Raw genomic sequence first — 17,743 nt, forward strand, 5'->3', positions numbered from 1 at the left:
AGAAAGAACAAGTTCTTATGTTGTTACTGAAGAAATGGTAACAACACCAGGGCTAAATAATAGGCCTGGCAAATCAAGTAGCCTGAACTTACAACTATTTAATCACTTATACTGACTGCTTAGCTTTAGAGGTTATTTTGTAATTATCACTGTTCATAAATTTATTAGGTAAAATTTTAACACTCAGATTAGCCCTTATTCCGAACAATAGTAGCCAGATTTCTTCCTTAATGATAATGATAGAAAGTCAAACATGATTTAACTTTTTTTTTTTTTTTTACATTCTCCTATCTTGACTTCATTGTAGGTTGAACATCCATTCCATTTTCTAGGTCTCTTTTTACTTTAAAAAAAATAGGGTTGGGAACAATGTATAATTGTTTAACAGTAATATAAAGACACCCTATTAGAATGTCTGCTTTTTAAAAATGTATTTTTATCTTTTCAATTCCAGTTGACATATAGTATTATATTAGTTCCAGGTACACAACATAGTGACTAGCCATTATATAACTTACAAAATGACCACTCTAATAAGTCTAGTACCCACCTAATACCATACAGTTACTACAAAATTATTGACTATATTCTCAGTGCTGTACTTTATGTTCATGTGACTATTTTTATAATGCCAATTTGTATAAAAAGTCTGATTTTCATATTTTTATAATAGAGTATACTCTAAAACCTATAAATAAAAACTAAATAATAAGAAGGCTACAACTAGAGATTGTTTTTTTAAAGTTTCTTATCTTTAAAAGTCTCATTTCTGTAAAGAATAATTTCGTAAAGCACACAGGAAATAAAAATATTCACAGGTCCTTGCTACTGAACGAATATGAAATAACTGTGAAGCCTGAGTCCACTGCTTAAATTGTGTTTGTGTCCCTTTTGTCATAAAAGCATGAGGAGAATGGGCCACACTCTGGGTGCTGTTATGTTCCCTGAGGAAAGAGTGAAGACAGGGAGTAGATAAACTGGAGTCCCTTTACTCTCTGCTTAATCTTGTGAAGGATTCCAGTTGGCTGAGCCTCTGAGGCTGGAGAGAGCACCAGGCCCCTCTTCAAGAGGATGTGGGAACGTGCCTCTCACCACAAATTGTGTTGTTGGAACAGGAGCAGGCTGCTGCCAACTGGGCCAGGGCACAGGCAGGAGGAGCGAGTGGTGGAGACATCAGGGTTAACTGTGGTTGTGACAACCCCTGACCTGTGAGCATGGAGATGGAATGGCAGGCAACCCCAGTGGCCAGCTCTGTGCTCTCAGGTATAATGCAGGAAGGAGAAAACCCATGGCAGAGCACAGAGGGGGGGTCTCTCTGGGCACCATGTGTGTGGGGTTCCCTCAGGAAATGGCCTGAGAAAACCTCTGCAGATGTCCCTGTGTTACCATCATGCCCTGTGTGTTCGCTCAGGCACCTGCTCCTCTGACTCTTTCCTGGCTCCTTCTGGGTTCTGTCCTCTGGGGTAAATTGAAATGAGAAAGCAATATGGTTCAGCAAGTAGTAAGCTCAGATGGCGATGGCCCATCTTGGAACACTGTGTCACCTTGGACTCTCATGGATATTGATCAGTTAGGCTTTTGTGTACACTCTGTCTTTAAAGACCAAGAGCTTGAAAGTCACCATCATGATACAATCATTGTCTTTTCTTCCTGGTTATTCTACCAAATTGCTTTTGCACAAATACAGTGTTGACTTTGATGGCGTATGCACAAATGGATGAGGAAGTTGATGTGACTTTGCATGTGTTCCTGGCATTTGTTTTGCTATAAGTTTTTGACTTCTTGATGCTGATGGAATGCTGACAGGATGTAGAGAGTACAGAACACCAAAAACAGTCCTGAAACCACTTATTTTTGTTATTCTGTTTTTATATAATTTTTCCAGCAAATTTAGTTTATATTTGCTTAGGATATAATTCACTTGCCCTTCATTAATTAAATATACCAAATTGGAGGAGTGTCACTTACATTTTGACTATTAAACATGGAGATAATTGAAAATTGTCTTCATCGATAACTTACTAATGACTTACTTGGATGTGAGGGTCATATTCAATGAACACACACCATTTATAAGTCCTGTCATTTTCCCTGTACTACCAACTTTGTCAACTCTAAGAGATCTTAATTTCATCTACTACATTTTACACTTATTCTATTTTCATAATATGAAGCAGCAAAAGAAAACTCACTTTGCTAAAAACATGACATTTGAAATAAAAATTTTTGATGGCAGAGAGATAATGTTTGGCATGGGAAAAACAAAATAGAAATGTTATGTTCCCTTTTTTTTTTCAGCACCCAGATTCCTCTGAACCCACATACACACACACTCGCTCACTAGTCTGGGCAGCAAGTTCCTTCTGTCCTTGATGAGAAATTAGAAACTGAAAGTGTATGGTGTACATGGAGCAGGGTGGGGGCAGGGGTATGAGGCTCTGTGGGTTTTTCTAGAGACTTCCTTCCCAGAATGTGAAAAGTCTTGTGTGAGGAAGATTAGGAGAGGAAGACTCAACAAATGAATCAAGAGAGGTGGCAGCTACTTGTCAATGTGAGATCCACAGTTGGACGCGAGGAAAGTAAAAACTGGACAGGATGATGGAAGATTCCACAAAGACAGATGGATACTATTTTGAAACCCCACTCCACAGAATATGATGATGTGGAACCTTCTCTCTAACTTCCTCCATTCCCACTCTACCTCTTCTCCTTTTACTCTTTGAAGATATTGCATTCAGTATTGAGTAATCGGGCTTAAAAAGATGGTCACCTCACCCCTCTTACCTCACAGTTTCTCCCCTATAAGCCATAGCAACATGACTCCACCATGAGACAAGCACGTCTGCTCACCTCTCTCATCATGGGTTCTTTATGGTGGGTTGCACCTTTCCTCAGTAAAGTTGTGATGTTCAAAATTTCATGCCTTTCATGGTGTATATTAGGGGTGTCAAACTCAATCAGAGAAGGGGCCAAAATCTAAAATCCAGCCTAAATCACGGGCCGAATGGTTTACTGAACAGTCATAAACTGTCATTGTGATGGAAACGCAGCGGAGTGCAGTGATGACAGCGCGGTGCGGGCCACATTGCAAGGCCTGGTGGGACGGATTTGGCCCGCGGGCCTTGTGTTTGACACATGTGGTGTATATCCTGTCCTCAGCACCTAGCCACCCTTTCCCCACGGCCCCTCACCTTTCCCAGGTGCATGATGGCTTCAGCTACTCTGGATCTTCACTATCCATTCATTTCTCTGAGAGTGCTGTAACTCCTAGCTCTAGCGTATGGCACTTTGCCATTATCTGTGTTTTATTAAAATCACTTATTCCAGGGTACAATGATGTCAACCCTTGTATAGTTAGCAAAAAATTCTGGAGTTAGTTATTATATACTTACTAGGGGCTCAGTGCACGAACTTGTGCACCTTGAAAGGAACTGTGGGCCATGAGGCTGCAGTTAGCACAGGGGTGGGGGTCTGGCCCCTCCCACCACGGCCCCCAAGTCTCCTCTCTGCTGGCAGCCCTGCTCCTGCAACTGGTGCTCCCATGCGCTGATGGTGCTGGCCCCACTCGCACCCACTGATGGCACAGAGCAATTGGGGCCAGCACCAGCAGTAGGTGAGAGCAGGGCCTTTGCCCTCAGTAGGTATGAGCAGCTGCTGCTGCCCTGATCACCCCTAAGGAGCAGGGGGAGGTGGAAAAGCTTTCAGGAGTGATCAGGGCCAACAGGTGCTACTGGCACTGCTGATGGCGCTGAGCAATCAGGATCAGCGCCAGGTGCTGGCAGTGGGTACAAGTGGTAGCTCCAGTGCCAGCAGTGGGTGTGAGCCGGGCTAGCGTCAGCAGCAGGTGCGAGTGCTGGGCGGGACTGCTGGGTGGGACTGCAGCATGCAGAAGCAAAGAATTTTCAGAAACACCAGAGGCTCATCCCGATGATAGAGACAGGTGCCTCGCCTTGGTCTGGTGCCCCTGCTCACCTGCTCCACCATCCCACTGTGGCTGATGCCCAACATGTTCTGTGCTCTGCCACATGAACATGTTCTGTGATCTGAGACAAGCAAGAAAACAGTAAGAGTAGGGGACAGAGAAGGTCTCTAAGCCAAAACATCCGATAGACTTTGAAACATCACAGACATTCTGGAAAGGGGAAACAAGTAAGAGGAGACACACAATTCTGCTTGCTTTTTTGGTGATTGGTCCATGCATAGACCAATCACCAAATGCTGCAGGGGCCGGGTATTTAAGCAGACAACTGTATTAAGTTTCTTTTCCCCCAAACTATCCACTGAGGTGGTGACATGAGTCATTCAGCCAGCATTTCAGAGGCCTAGGGCCCCATTCTGGTTCAGCCACTGTCACCCTGGGATGGTGTTTATGGTTCACCTGGCTTTCGCTTGGAACTCATTACCAGAGGGAAGCTGAGGGTGTGATCCTATATGACTAGGGAATGAGGCTAGGATTTGGGAAGGCCCATGGCAAAAATGCGATAGATGGCAATCCATTCATATAAAATAAACGTTTCTGTCCAGATGATAGATAAAAAGGAAAAAAAAGTGTGCATCTATGCTTAATTCAAAGAATAGAATAAAAAGTAAAACAACCCAAAATCTCTTCCTGTTCTGTAATTTTCTAAATACTAAATGGTTTTCTAAGAATAAAAATACCACAGGGATTTACCTATTGTTTTAAAATAATTTTCCTTTTAATTAAACTGGCAAATTTTATGTTACAGCTATTTTACAATACTAACATTTAGAAAAAAATAGCTTACTATTAGTTTGGAGAATTATTGAATTAAATGAAAATGTCATAAATAATAAAATTACTTCAATATTTCCCCATGGTGACATGTTTTCTTTCTTTTTATCTGAGGTATAGTGATTGGTAAATACAATGGAAGTGACTCAAAAAGGAGGAGAAAATAGAATTTCAATAAGATCATGCTTATATCTGAACATTTTATTGTCCACCAATATGTTCATTTCATTCAAATGTTTTTTAAAACTTTTATAATATTTTAAATGACTTAAGTGTGGCAAAAAGACAACAATGGGTCAAAGCCAAATTTCTAATATGAATAAAAACAATAAAAAACTACACCAAACTGACCCAGCCCCCTCTTGCTGTGCTCTTCAAAGGGTTTCTTAGGAGAATCAGCAGCCCAGCCAGCCACAGCTACTATGGGAAGGCGTGGCTCCCATGGTGTATTCAGGTAACAAAAGTGATTAAAAACCTGGAGCCTCTAGGTCAGTGGGTTGGCAAACTGTGGCTCGCAAGCCACATGCGGCTCTTTGGCCCCTTGAGTTTTTAGCAAAGACCAGCTTAGGAGCACCCTAATTAAGTTAATAACAATGTACCTACCTATATAGTTTAAGTTTAAAAAATTTGGCTCTCAAAAGAAATTTCAATCGTCGTACTGCTGATATTTGGCTCTGTTGACTAATGAGTTTGCCGACCACTGCTCTAGGATCCTGGGTCTGACTTGCTCTGATTCTCATATTTTTATTTGCTTTGCCTCTTCTCCACCAGTATTTAGGGGGAACAGACCCAGGGACACCTGATCACCTTCCAGTGTTTTCCCAGCGTCTTTCCCGTTATCGCCCACAAAACTACCTCAGCCATCCTCAGCTTCTGAAACCAGACAATCTTTCCTTCTCTCTCTTCTCCTCTCTCTCTCTCCTTCCCTCCCTCCCTCCCCCTCTTTTTCTTTCCTTCATTTTCTTTTTCTTTCCTTCATTTTCTTTTTCTTTCTTTCTTTCTTTCTTTCTTTCTTTCTTTCTTTCTTTCTTTCTTTCTTTCTTTCCTTCCTTCCTTCCTTCCTTCCTTCCTTCCTTCCTTCCTTCCTTCCTTCCTTCCTTCCTTCCTCCCTCTCTCCCTCCCTCCCTTCTCTCTCTCTCTCTCTCTCTCTCTCTCTCTCTCTCTCTCTCTCTCTCTTCTTTCTTTCTTTCTCTCTCTTTCTCTCTCTACATTAACTTCTTATTGCCAAACCACCATGAGCTCCCAAATTTGTCAGAATTATTCCCTGGAGGTGGAGGCTGCCATCAACCACCTTTGCATCCTGCACCTGCGGGCCTCCTACACCCACTTCTCTCTGGGCTTCTGTTTCCACAGTGACTATGTGGCTCGGGAGGGTGGGGGCCGCTCCTTCTGTGAGCTGGCAGAGAAGGGGAAGGGCGCCGAGTATCTCTGAAATATGCAAAACCTGCCCTGGTGGGTGGGAATAATGGGGTAAACAAATGTATGCTGAATGGTCTATTTTGCGGTAAAGATAGGGAAAGCAGAAGATATGGTAGCGTTATCCTCAGAGGAAATTTTCCATGCTGTCTGACCCAACCTGTCTTTGGCTCAGTGTTTAGTGTCAGCCTGCCCACTGAAGGGTGGTGGGCTTGATTCCAGGTAAAGGCATGTACCTTGGTTGCAGGCTCAGCCCCTGTCAGGGAGTGTGCAGAAAGAAACCAACCGATGTATCTCTCTCACAGTGATGTTTCTCTCTCTCTCTCTCTCTCTCTTCCCCCTCCCGGCCTCTCTAAAAATCAATGGAAAAAAATATCCTTGGGTGAGGATTAACAACATCAACAACAAAAAGATGCAAAACCAGCTTGGTGTCTGCATCCTCTTCCCAGACGTGGACGTGCTGAAGTCTCCCCAAGATGAGTGGGTGACACTCAGGATGCCAGGAAGCCGCCATGGCCTTGGAGAGGAACCTGAGCCAGTTCCTCTGGAGCTGCAGGTCCTGGGTTCTGTCTGTGCAGACCCTCAGCTCTGTGACTCCCTAGAGAACCACTTCCGCCTTTCATAAGAAGATGGGTGACACCTGCCTCACCTCTGCAGGCCGCCTCTCCCCGCCCCCCCCCCCCCCCCCCCCGGGCCAGTATCTCTTAGAAAGGCTCACCCTTAAGCATGACAGGAGCCTTTGGAGCCCAGAGGCCTTTGAGGGGCCCTCTGCATTTCCCTGGTGTCTGGTATTTACCTGAGCCTCTCCCCAAAACCATTAGCCACTATTTAAATCACCCTGCAGCCATCTCCCATGCATCGGACCAAATGGAACTAGTAAAGCTTTCTATAGAAAAAATAAGAAGGAGGAGGAGGGGGAAAGGAGGAGGAGGATGAGGAAGAAGAAGAAGAAGAAGAAGAAGAAGAAGAAGAAGAAGAAGGGAAAAGAAGATAATAAAAATGGGCTGAAGGAGAAGGAGAAGGAGAAGAAGAAGAAGAAGAAGAAGAAGAAGAAGAAGAAGAGAAAAGAAGATAATAAAAATGGGCCGAAGAAGAAGGAGAAGAAGAAGAAGAAGAAGAAGAAGAAGAAGAAGAAGAAGAAGGGAAAAGAAGATAATAAAAATGGGCAGAAGAAGGAGAAGGAGAAGGAGAAGGAGAAGGAGAAGGAGAAGAAGAAGAAGAAGAAGAAGAAGAAGAAGAAGAAGAAGAAGAAGAAGAAGAAGAAGAAGAAGAGAAAAGAAGATAATAAGAATGGGCTTTAAAGGTAGACCCATTTTATTTGGGAGCATTACCTTGGAATCATAGTGTTTGAGAAAGAAAAATTTCCTAATCATCTGTGAACTCAAGCTCTTCATCTTACAGGAGAGGAAACAGGGTAAGTGGCCTTTGCGAAGTCACACGGCTGCTTGGTGGAAGCCGCTGGGCTTCCCACTGCCTGAGCTGTGTGACCTGTGGGGTCAGAGCTTCTGTGCAGCTGTCTCCCAGACACAGCCCACCAACAGCAAACCAACAGCAGGGGGCTCCTGGGATGCCTTCTGGGCGCGGAGCCCCCAGCAGACCATGAGGAGGTTACTGCTATCCCCACTTTGCAGATACGGGAACCAATGCCAAAGCATTCAAACTCAGATCTTGAGTCTGGAGCCACAGTCTCAACCACAACCCCTGGGACCGCAGCCTAAACCAGGCCTGGGTGCCACCGTCCTCCCCCCACATTCCTGTTCTTAGAATGTCCACTGAGGCAGCTTCTGCTAACACACCACACAGATGGAATATTCTGCCTACCTCTCTAGCTAACATGGATACCAAAAGAGGGAAAACCTGATTCTACGGGCCCATTAGGACTAGAAAAAGCTTCAGAGCAATCGCTTGCACTTAGCATCCAGACCACTAGATGGCAGTGTGTCCGCCCCCTGAGGTGGCCATAGCTTTCAGGGCTGTAGGATTTCCCCAGAAACCAGCCTTTCTGAGCTCAGAATCCAGGCAAGGGGCCTCTGGATGTGGGCAGGAGCCCGGGAGCATTTGAAGCCCAACAGTAGTCAGACACACGGATGGAAACAGCAAATGGGCCGTGTGGATCTGAGCCTTTTAAATAAGTTCCCAAGAGACAGGAAATCCTTCCCAGGCTTCTCTCTTTGAAAGAGAAGGCTGACCTCTCCAGGGTGTCCCTTGAACACAGCTCAGTTCCTCGGATACTCATGATCACCTTTCACAGAGCATTTTTAAGATGTGGTTTTATTGGGGGGAAAAACCCCTCCCTCTCTCCTATCATTCATCATTAATTCCTTGGGGCGTTAGAATATTTGAAGTTGTGCCTCGCCTTGTAGATTAATCTCAGTAAAACCTCTCTGACGGCCTCAGCACGGGGCAGGAAAGCACAGTCACGACTTTGCCTGTGTTCACAGACCCATCATTTTCCTACACAGAGTAATCTCTCTGAGGACAAAATATCAAAACTGGCAAATATTAGTGATCTCTAGTATTGATGTTATCACACAATAAATGTATGTAATTTTTATACTTACAACGGCTCTCCGAGGTTAGTGCTATTATTATCTTCGTTATTTTAGAGGAGGAAACTGAGGCACAGAGAGGTTAAGTGACGCCCCCAAAGTCACACAGCTGGTAGGAGGCAGAATCAGAGGCCCCTCCTCTTCTTCTAATTGCTGCACTATGAGTTTACATTGCAGAGGCAGTAATGTATACAAGAGAGCCAAAGGTTATAACCACCTGTGGGAGCTACTGCTGCTTTGAAATATTTCCGAGAGGCTTTGCAGCCCTCTGCCATCCATTGCCCTGGTCTCCTGGGATTCCCAGGAGAAGGCAGGGCTGATGGCAGCAGCATAGACAGCCCCTCTTCTCATCTATGTAGACATTTCCCATGAATCCCCACCCCCTGCCAGGTCTTAAGGTTCAGGGGGAAAGAAACCTGTTCCTTCTCATCACCAAAGATGGATGAGCACACGCCGCCAGGAGCAGGATGAAGCCGGTGGTCTGTGCCCAATGGGATTCTGTGTCTGGTTTGGGGCCAGGCTTCATCTCATCCCAGCAGCACCAGAGGTTGGAGGAGGAACACGTGAGAGGCCCTATCCAGTTACAAAGCGGCCGATGACACACTTTTATCTGCCGATCACCCTTCTGCTACAATGAGGCTGGGTTTTCCTGCCTGGCTTCCGCCTCTCCTGCTGTCTTCCCACCCAACGTGCCTCTCTTCCAGCCTTTCCCACCAGCAGCACAGTCTGTGCCCCCGGTTTGCAGGGGACACCTCTTCCTGCTGCAAAGAAAATGGCTCACTTATTGGAGAGAAGAAACCTGGGCATGGCTGTTACCTGACTCCGCAGAATGAGGTGGGAGCAGGGCCTCCTGCAGTGGTTTTCCTGGGGCCGGGGCGGGCCCACTCTCCCTTTGGGCTGCGGTGTCTGCTCAGCACAGGGGATCCAGGGACGGTGGCCCCAGGGACGTCCAGGGGACCAGTGGAGTGATCCTCCCGCCCTCCCCCACCAGGCTGACTTAGACAAGAAAAGTGCTATTATGCCTGCAGGATATTGAGCAAGAAGGAGGGGAGAGAGAGAGGAAGTGAAAAGTGCCTATTCAGCCTGGACACTTCTGCTGACATTCCCACCAAGCACGTGATATTTTAAAGGGCAAAACCAAAAGCAGGTTCTCCCGCTGCTAGCAGGGCGCCCGGGGAGGAGCTGGAAGGCTTTTGGCTCTGCCATCTGCTTGCACAGGCAGTGCTGTCCCCTGTCTTGGAGGTCATTTAGGGAGATCCACCCCCAAACGTGGAATACTCACAAAAAATCCATGCTAAGCCAAAACCGGTTTGGCTCAGTGGATAGAGAGTTGGCCTGCGGACTGAAAAGTCTCAGGTTTGATTCCGGTCAAGGGCATGTACCTTGGTTGCGGGCACATCCCCAGTAGGGGGTGTGCAGGAGGCAGCTGATTGATGTTTCTCTCTCTTCAATGTTTCTATCTCTCTATCCCTCTCTCTTTCTCTCTGTGAAAAATCAATAAAATATATTTTAAAAATTGTAACAACAAAAAAAAAAATCCATGCTAAGAGACTACCATTGAAACCAGGTGGGATGTTAACAAATTGTGTTTGGTAAATTAACATCCTTTACTATTCATTCACTCATTCATTCGTGGACTCATCAGTCGTGAACATGAAGCGCCTACTTCATGGGCCAAGCACGAAGCTGAGATGAGACAGGTGTGCAGTCAAGGCTCTTCCTCAGGGTGGTTTATCATCTTGTATGGCTCAAGCCAGAGATGGCCACTCTCCTCCCCAGACACTCATCCTTCTGTCTATAATGGGGATCGGAAAACGACGGACCCCTTGCACGATCTGGCCTATGGCTTGTTTTGCACAGCCTCTCAAGTGAAGAATGGTTTTTGTATTTTTCAAAAGTTTGCAAAAAAAACCAAAAACAAAACATAAAAGAACAACAATACATAACCAAGACGCTACATAGCCGAAAATACTATTTGGCCTTTGCCATCGTCTGTTCCATAGTAAGAGAATTATTGCTTTTGAGCCAGGTGTACAACGAAACTGAATAGAATGTTTTTGAGCCCTTCTGGCTGCTGGATGACTAAGTTTTGGCCAGTGGGACCAAAGCGGAAGAGATTTCTATAGCTCCTGGTGAAACTTGCCCTCCCTGCAGGCAGGACTGCTCTGTGGCCTGAGCCAGGCGTCTCATTGATGACATTGGGCACTACAGAGCCAGAAGTCAGGAAGAGCCTGCCCCGGGGAGCACTCTACCATCTCTGATTTTTTTCTGGAGGGTTATGAGGACAGTAAAGAAAGGGAGAAAGAGAAGAAATATTCACTTTTAAAAGTCAGTCTTATGTGTCCTCTTTCCCCCTCCCCCCACTAACTCCCCTGTGAGGCTAAATAAAACCCCTCCCCCAAATCCAGAATTTGCCTGCCTCCATGGAATGAACCTCCACTCTTCTCCCCCACCCCCACCTGGTTAGCTCACATACATGCCCCGCACTCAGTGTAGGCATCACCTCCTTCTGAACTCGGTCCCTCAAGACCAGGTCAGGCACCCTTGCTCTCTGCTCCTGTAGTGTTTAGTTATTGGAGGCAACTGCTTCTCCCACTAAACCTTGAGCTGTTTAAAGGTGGAGACTATATCTTATTTGTCTTTAAAAAATATATTTTTATTGATTTCAGAGAGGAAGAGAGAGAGAGAGAGAAACATCAATTATGAGAGAGAATCATTGATCGGTTGCCTCCAGCACGCCCCCTACTGGGGATTGAGCCCGAAACCCGGGCATGTGCCCTTGACTAGAACCGAACCTGGGATCCTTCAGTCTCTAGGCTGCCTCTCTATCCACTGAGCCAAACCAGCTTAAGGCTCTGATTTGTCTTTGATTCCCCCAGGACAATGCCTGGCCCACTGCAGGTGCTTTATAAACACTGTTGAGTGAATTATTTTATTAAGGCTGAGAGTGGCTTCCTGGTGTGTTGGGCAGCTGGGTTGTTTGTTTTGTTTTTTCTTTTTAATGCATTTATCCCAGGAAAAGTAAGTCCAACAATTTATACCTCTAAGGGTATAAATGAGGGAGAAGAAATGTACATATTTGCAAAGATTGTATTTTTAAAACTTGAATGTTTTATTTGAATTGGATGGTAGTATTGTTTGCTGATAGTGTCTGAAAGGTTTGAAGAGTTTATAAAAAGCCTTGAGGTGAGTTTAGTAATATATTGATACATTCCTAAAGTAAAAGGAAGTGTAACTAACTTCTCAAATCTTATTTTGTAAAAATAACCCCTCCTTTTGTTCTATTTTTATGTAAGTGTTTCTCACAAAGGAAAATTGTGCAATGTTCTATTATTTCATAACAACAATATGATAGTGATAATAAAACTTTCATTTGGTTTTCCCCGTACCCCTTTATGTTATGTGGTTTATAATCAATACATGCAAAAGCCTATTTTACTGTATACTCTGGATATATGCAACCAATTTTCTGAACCAGCAAATTAATGTAAGACTTTTAAGCAGTAGTACTTTTTCTCTTCACAGGGATGGGGACTCTTTTTTTCTCCAAGGGCCATTTGGATAGGATATTTATAACATTATCTGCAGGCCATACAAAATTATCAACTCAGCCCTAGCTGGTTTGGCTCAGTGGATAGAGCATTGGCTCATGGACTGAAGGGTTCTGGGTTTGATTCTGGTCAAGGACACACATCTTGGTTGCAGACTTGATCCCCAGCCCTAGTTGGGGTGCCTGCCTGAGGCAACCAATCAGTGTGTCTTTCTCACACTGATGTTTCTCTCTCTCTGTGTCTCTCCCTCCCCTCCTACTCTCTCAAAAAATTAATTAAAAATATCCTTGGGCCGAAACCAGTTTGGCTCAGTGGATAGAGCGTTGGTCTGCAGACTGAAAGGTCCCAGGTTCGATTCTGGTCAAAGGCATGTACCCTGGTTGCGGGCACATCCCCAATAGGGGATATGCAGAAGGCAGCTGATCGATGTTTCTCTCTCATCAATGTTTCTAACTCTCTATCCCTCTCTCTTACTTTCTGTAAAAAATCAATAAAATATATATATTTAAAAATCCTTGGGTGAGGATTAACAACAACAAAATTATCAACTGAAAAATTAGCTTGCTATATTCAGTCAAACACTTAATTAACTCATCCTTAATGCCTTGGCAATGCCAGACCAAATGATTTTGAGGGCCTTATACAACCCGCAGGACAGATGTTACCCACCCTTGGTTTAGAGCAGTGATCGGCAAACTCATTAGTCCACAGAGCCAAATGTCAAAAGTACAACAATTGAAATTTCTTTTGAGAGCCAAATTTTTTAAACTTAAACTTCTTCTAATGCTACTTCTTCAAAATAGACTCTCCTAGGCCGTAGTGTTTTGTGGAAGAGCCACACTCAAGGGGCCAAAGAGCTGCATGTGGCTCAAGAGCCGCAGTTTGCTGACCACTGGTTTAGAGGAAAGAATACAAAGTATGAGGGGCATATTGTCTTCACAGATAATCCCTCTTGAGACGATGTTAACCAAAGGTGGAGCTGGAAAAAATTACTTGCCTGATGGAATAGCAGGTTATTATTCGAATATCTGCTTTTCATTAAATTTATAGTTATTTACTAAAGCTTTTCATAAATTACAAGGAAAGCAGAGCAATAAAATAAAAGAATGATTCTAAGGTTTCTTAAATCAAGTGTTATATCTTGCATGTGCTGAAGAATGATCACTAACACCTTAGTGCTTCTGGATACTTTATTAAATGCTCACTGCTCTCCCCCTCACTCAGCAAAGTAAATTCTAAGCAAATGATGGTCTCAATGAATAGCTCATTCTGTGTGGGTTTGAATGGGCCTTTTCTCCCCCATCCTGTGCAACTCTATTGTGCAACACAAGGAAATAAAATACTATGGGAGGAAAATTAGTGCATTACATAGTGCGGGTGGAGGAAGTCCGCTTACTCAACTCATCCCTGCCAGTATCAGCATCTGTTTAGTATATCAGACTTTTTGTATTTATCATTCGGGCAAATTCTTTTACTCTTCCTATCTTATCTCATCCTCCCCTCTACCCCAGATAGAGAAATCTTATCCTAGTTCGATCTGGTCAGTCTAATCACTACCCGAAGCATTGGCCTGTTTATAGACATGCTTGCTGGTTTGCTCTCTAGATTAGAATATTGTACTTACGATTGTTCTTATACTTCAGCAATGATAACCCTTATTTCCCCTCAATTAAGAAATGATACCTACAATATATATTCTAGTTCTTAAAGGAGTAAGTGACATGAAGTCCTCGGCCAATCTAGCCACCTCCGAGGAGAGAGGGGTAACCTGGGTCAGTGGCTACTCCAGCTCTGAGGCATCATTAAGGCCTCCAGGGACTTGCTCAGCAAGCAAAGCATGGGCGTGTTTGGGCGTGAAAATGACCTGGCCTTGGGTCAGGCTTAAACACAGTCCTGGTGGCTTCGTTCCCTTCAAGGATCTGGGTGTAGTGCAATGACAGAGGGGGTGGCTTCAGTCTTCTGCTTGCTCAGCACAGGAGTGCAACTGGCAGGAGAGGCCAAGCCTGGCCCCAGCCCCAGGCTAAGGAGCAGCAGGTAAAGCACAGCTGAACCCAGACCCTCTGAAAGCATGTCTGGTGCTCAGGAGCTTTGTCTTTAAGCCAATCACCCCCAATCCCACACCATCCAAGGTGTGTATTCCTAGAGTGAGTTGGCTGGCTGCTGTCAGAAACCCACACCCAGACATACTGACAGTCAGGGGGGAGTGGAACGCCATGAAGGGGAGAAACAGGTTCTGCTTATTTTCTGACTTTGACAACTGCTTCCCCTTCATCCCCTCAAAGTGCTAGAAGGGCTCCCGGTTCAGACATGAAAAAAAAAAAAAAAAAAAAAAAGGGTGCTTTTTTTCTACCTTCCTCTACCCTACCTCCCTCTGACCCTAGCCTCCGTGCCCTAACCAGCTCTTTCTTTTTGCTTCTCAGGAAAGCAGAAAACTAGCTGATTGGCAGCAAAGATTTTTCTAACTCTCAGCTTCTCAGATTCTCAAAAACGCATTCAAAAATAGAAGAAGGCATGCTGAAGTAAGAAACATCAGAACTTGCAAAGAATTTATATGTGTTTATTAGAGGCAAACTGCCGACAACTGCCTGGAACCAAAATCTCAGCAAACGGAAGAAATACCCCAGCGAATAGCAGTTTTGCAGCTGACTTTACCGTTAGAATCAAAGGAGGGAATGTTAGGAGGGTTACATGAAATCTATTAATGGTAGACTAAGAGGTCAGAAGAGAGCAGAGCAGGGAAATCTCCAGGATTGAATAAAAAACAGAACAGTGGCACAGGGTAGTTGATAACTAACATTTACAGCACATAGAGATAGTCTGAGGGGAATGAGAGAACAATGAGGGGTTCCATGGGCTAGCACACTCGTGCTGAGAGGTCTAGAAAAGATTACCCTGATGAATCAAAGGCATGTTATCTTAACTTCTTTAAATTTTTAAAAATTGATTTCCGAGAGGAAGGGAGAGGGAGAGAGAAATAGAAACATCAGTGATGAGAAAGAACTCTTGATGGCCTGCTTCCTGCACTTCCCACATTGGGCTGGAGCCTGCAAACCAGGCATATGCCCTGACCTGGAATAGCACTATGATCTCCTGCTTCCTAGGTTGACGCTCAACCATGAGACAAGTTATCTTGGATGAGAAAAGACAATAGATAGGTTCAGAGAGGTTGCTAGAGACCTTGACTCCATGTAGGACGTGACTACCCAGAATTACCTGCTTTTTGTTAGGAATTTTTATGTTCAGACCATCCCATGTGGTCTCTGAATTTGTAGGGCCCACCAGATGGGCCTCTCTTGAGCCAGTCAGGATTAGTAAGTGGCCCCTTTTCGATCCATAGGTAAAAGCGACTACAACTCTCAGGGTTCTTGCTTTGTGGGGTTCTAAAAGGGGCAAAACCTTTTGAAAGATGCCAGAAATCTTTGGGAGGTGGGTGTGCATGAGTCCTGCCCACCTTCTCCCTTCTTAAGTCTCTCCTATGTTTTGGTCATGCAAAAGAGTGGTCACTCAAGATTTTTCAATGTGTATGGGTAGCAATACAATATATTTGACCATAGTATACAAAGTATGTAGATATTTATTAGTGAATTCTGTTGATCTCTTTACACACATACACACACACACACACACACACACACACACACACATATTGTGAATATACTTTATCCACTATAAAATATAAACAAAATATGGAAAAGATGATATTCTTAAAATGTAATATTTCTAACAATTTCTCATCTTGCTCAACAAGCTGTTATGAACCCTCCCTCTGGTGTATTCCCTCCACTTCGGAGACCACTGGGAAAGAGTGGGGAGAGAAAATCATAGCCCTGGAAGTAGGCAAAGGGCATAGAGATGCCAATGAAACTAGTGTTCCCTATGGTTGGCCCCACCCATTCCAGGGGTCTACAAAGTCTGCTCTTTTGCAGGCAAGTGCAGCCACGCCCTCTGTCTGATTCAGAGCCTGCCTCCTCATACCATTCTGCCAGGCTGCATTGCCTCTCCATGGTCCTCTTGCTCCGTTCTAAGGTTCTCACTGTTGCTCTTTTGACCAGGTAACCAGATGCGGGGCATTTTCACCTGATTGTCCAACAGACCTGAGACTGAAAGATGAGCTGAGAATCAGCGTTAGATGTCCCTCTCCGACTCCCACGTTCACATCTCACCAGTACGCCCTGTTGCTTTGATTTCACAGCTATCTTTCAAATCCTGTGTGCCCTCCTTCCCCAGTGACTTCTTGCCTCTTAAAGTGCAGTGGCTTTTTATGGATGTGCTCTGCCTCTAACCCTTTCTGCTCAGGGCTGCCAAGCATGATCTTCCTATGATTAATTGGATTATGTTTGCTTAAGGCTCTTTGTGACTCTCCAAAACCTTCAGAAAGAAAAGAAAATTAAAGTTAAAACTCCTTATCCTGGCATATGAGGCTCTCCTTCACCCATTCCTAACACATCTACAGTTGTAGGCACAACTTCTAAATCTCTCTTTTCTACACCTTCTTCAAACTCCACTCAGACCCCATCCCTCCATTCTCCCAAAGCCTTTCTGACCCTCCCTCTTAGCTGCTTCGAGTATTCACTGAATCATGGGATGATTTCCCACATCTGGGTTTCACTAGAACTTGCCAGGGGGAGGGTCAATGGTTAATTTATGTGTATCTTTAGAATGGGGTCCTCCAACTTCAGTATTCAGAAGAATAACTGGAGGCACTTTAAAAACTGCAATTTCTGATTGAGATTAGGCTGGAGAGGTCTTCAAAGTTATGTTTGTGTGATGGTCCAAATCTACTTTCTTACATCCATCCAGTGGCTCTCAACTCTGGCTTCACATTTCAGTAATCTGGGTTATTCTTGGCAAATACTGAGACCAAGCACATGTGGTCCAATTAAAATACAGTACTTGGGCCCTGGCCAGATGGCTCAGTTGGTTGGAGCATTGTCCTATATACCAAAAGGTTGGTAGTTCTATCCCAGGTTTGGGCATGCAAGGAAGGCAACGGGTCAATGTTTTTTTCTCTCTCTCCTCCCCTTTCTCTGAAACCAATAAAAATATATCCTAGGGTGAGGATTAAAACCAAAAACCAAAAACACAGTACTTGGATGAGGTGCCTGAGCATCTGTTTTCTTTAAAACTTCCATATGATTCTAATGGTCCATCAGAATCCAGAATCTGAATTACCTTGTACTGCTTCCAATAATAGTCCCCCAACCCCTGAAACTGTAATCCATGGCAAAGAGAAATTTTCCAGAAAGAGATTGCCTCAAGTATCTTGAGATGGGATTATTCAGGTGGGCTCAATGGTCTTATACAAGGGTCTTACACAAGGAAGAGAGAGGCAGGCACATCAATGTCAATGTAGTCTGAGCTTTGGAGATACATGGCCATGAGCCAAGGAATGTGGGCAGCCTCTGGAGGCTGGAAGAGGCAAGACTATGACTTCTCAAGTCTCCAGAAGGAACCCAGCCCTGCCTGCATCTTGA

At 44.5% G+C, this 17,743-nt stretch overlaps 1 protein-coding gene across 3 annotated transcripts in view; it reads right to left on the bottom strand.

The window, feature by feature from the left end:
• The window catches only part of FYB1 (FYN binding protein 1), a 125,865-nt gene that overhangs the window by 78,655 nt on the left and 29,467 nt on the right, over positions 1–17,743 (bottom strand). The window contains exon 1 of one of the 3 annotated variants that reach the window (XM_036410955.2): positions 9,535–9,652. The exons of the other annotated variants lie outside the window; for them this stretch is intronic. The gene's annotated coding sequence lies outside the window, so the exon portion shown is untranslated. Of the gene's footprint in view, positions 1–9,534; positions 9,653–17,743 lie in introns of those variants that run through there. 3 annotated transcript variants of the gene reach the window in all.

Source organism: Pipistrellus kuhlii, unplaced genomic scaffold (assembly GCF_014108245.1).
Source record: "Pipistrellus kuhlii isolate mPipKuh1 unplaced genomic scaffold, mPipKuh1.p scaffold_m20_p_4, whole genome shotgun sequence".
NCBI classification, from domain to species: domain Eukaryota; kingdom Metazoa; phylum Chordata; class Mammalia; order Chiroptera; family Vespertilionidae; genus Pipistrellus; species Pipistrellus kuhlii.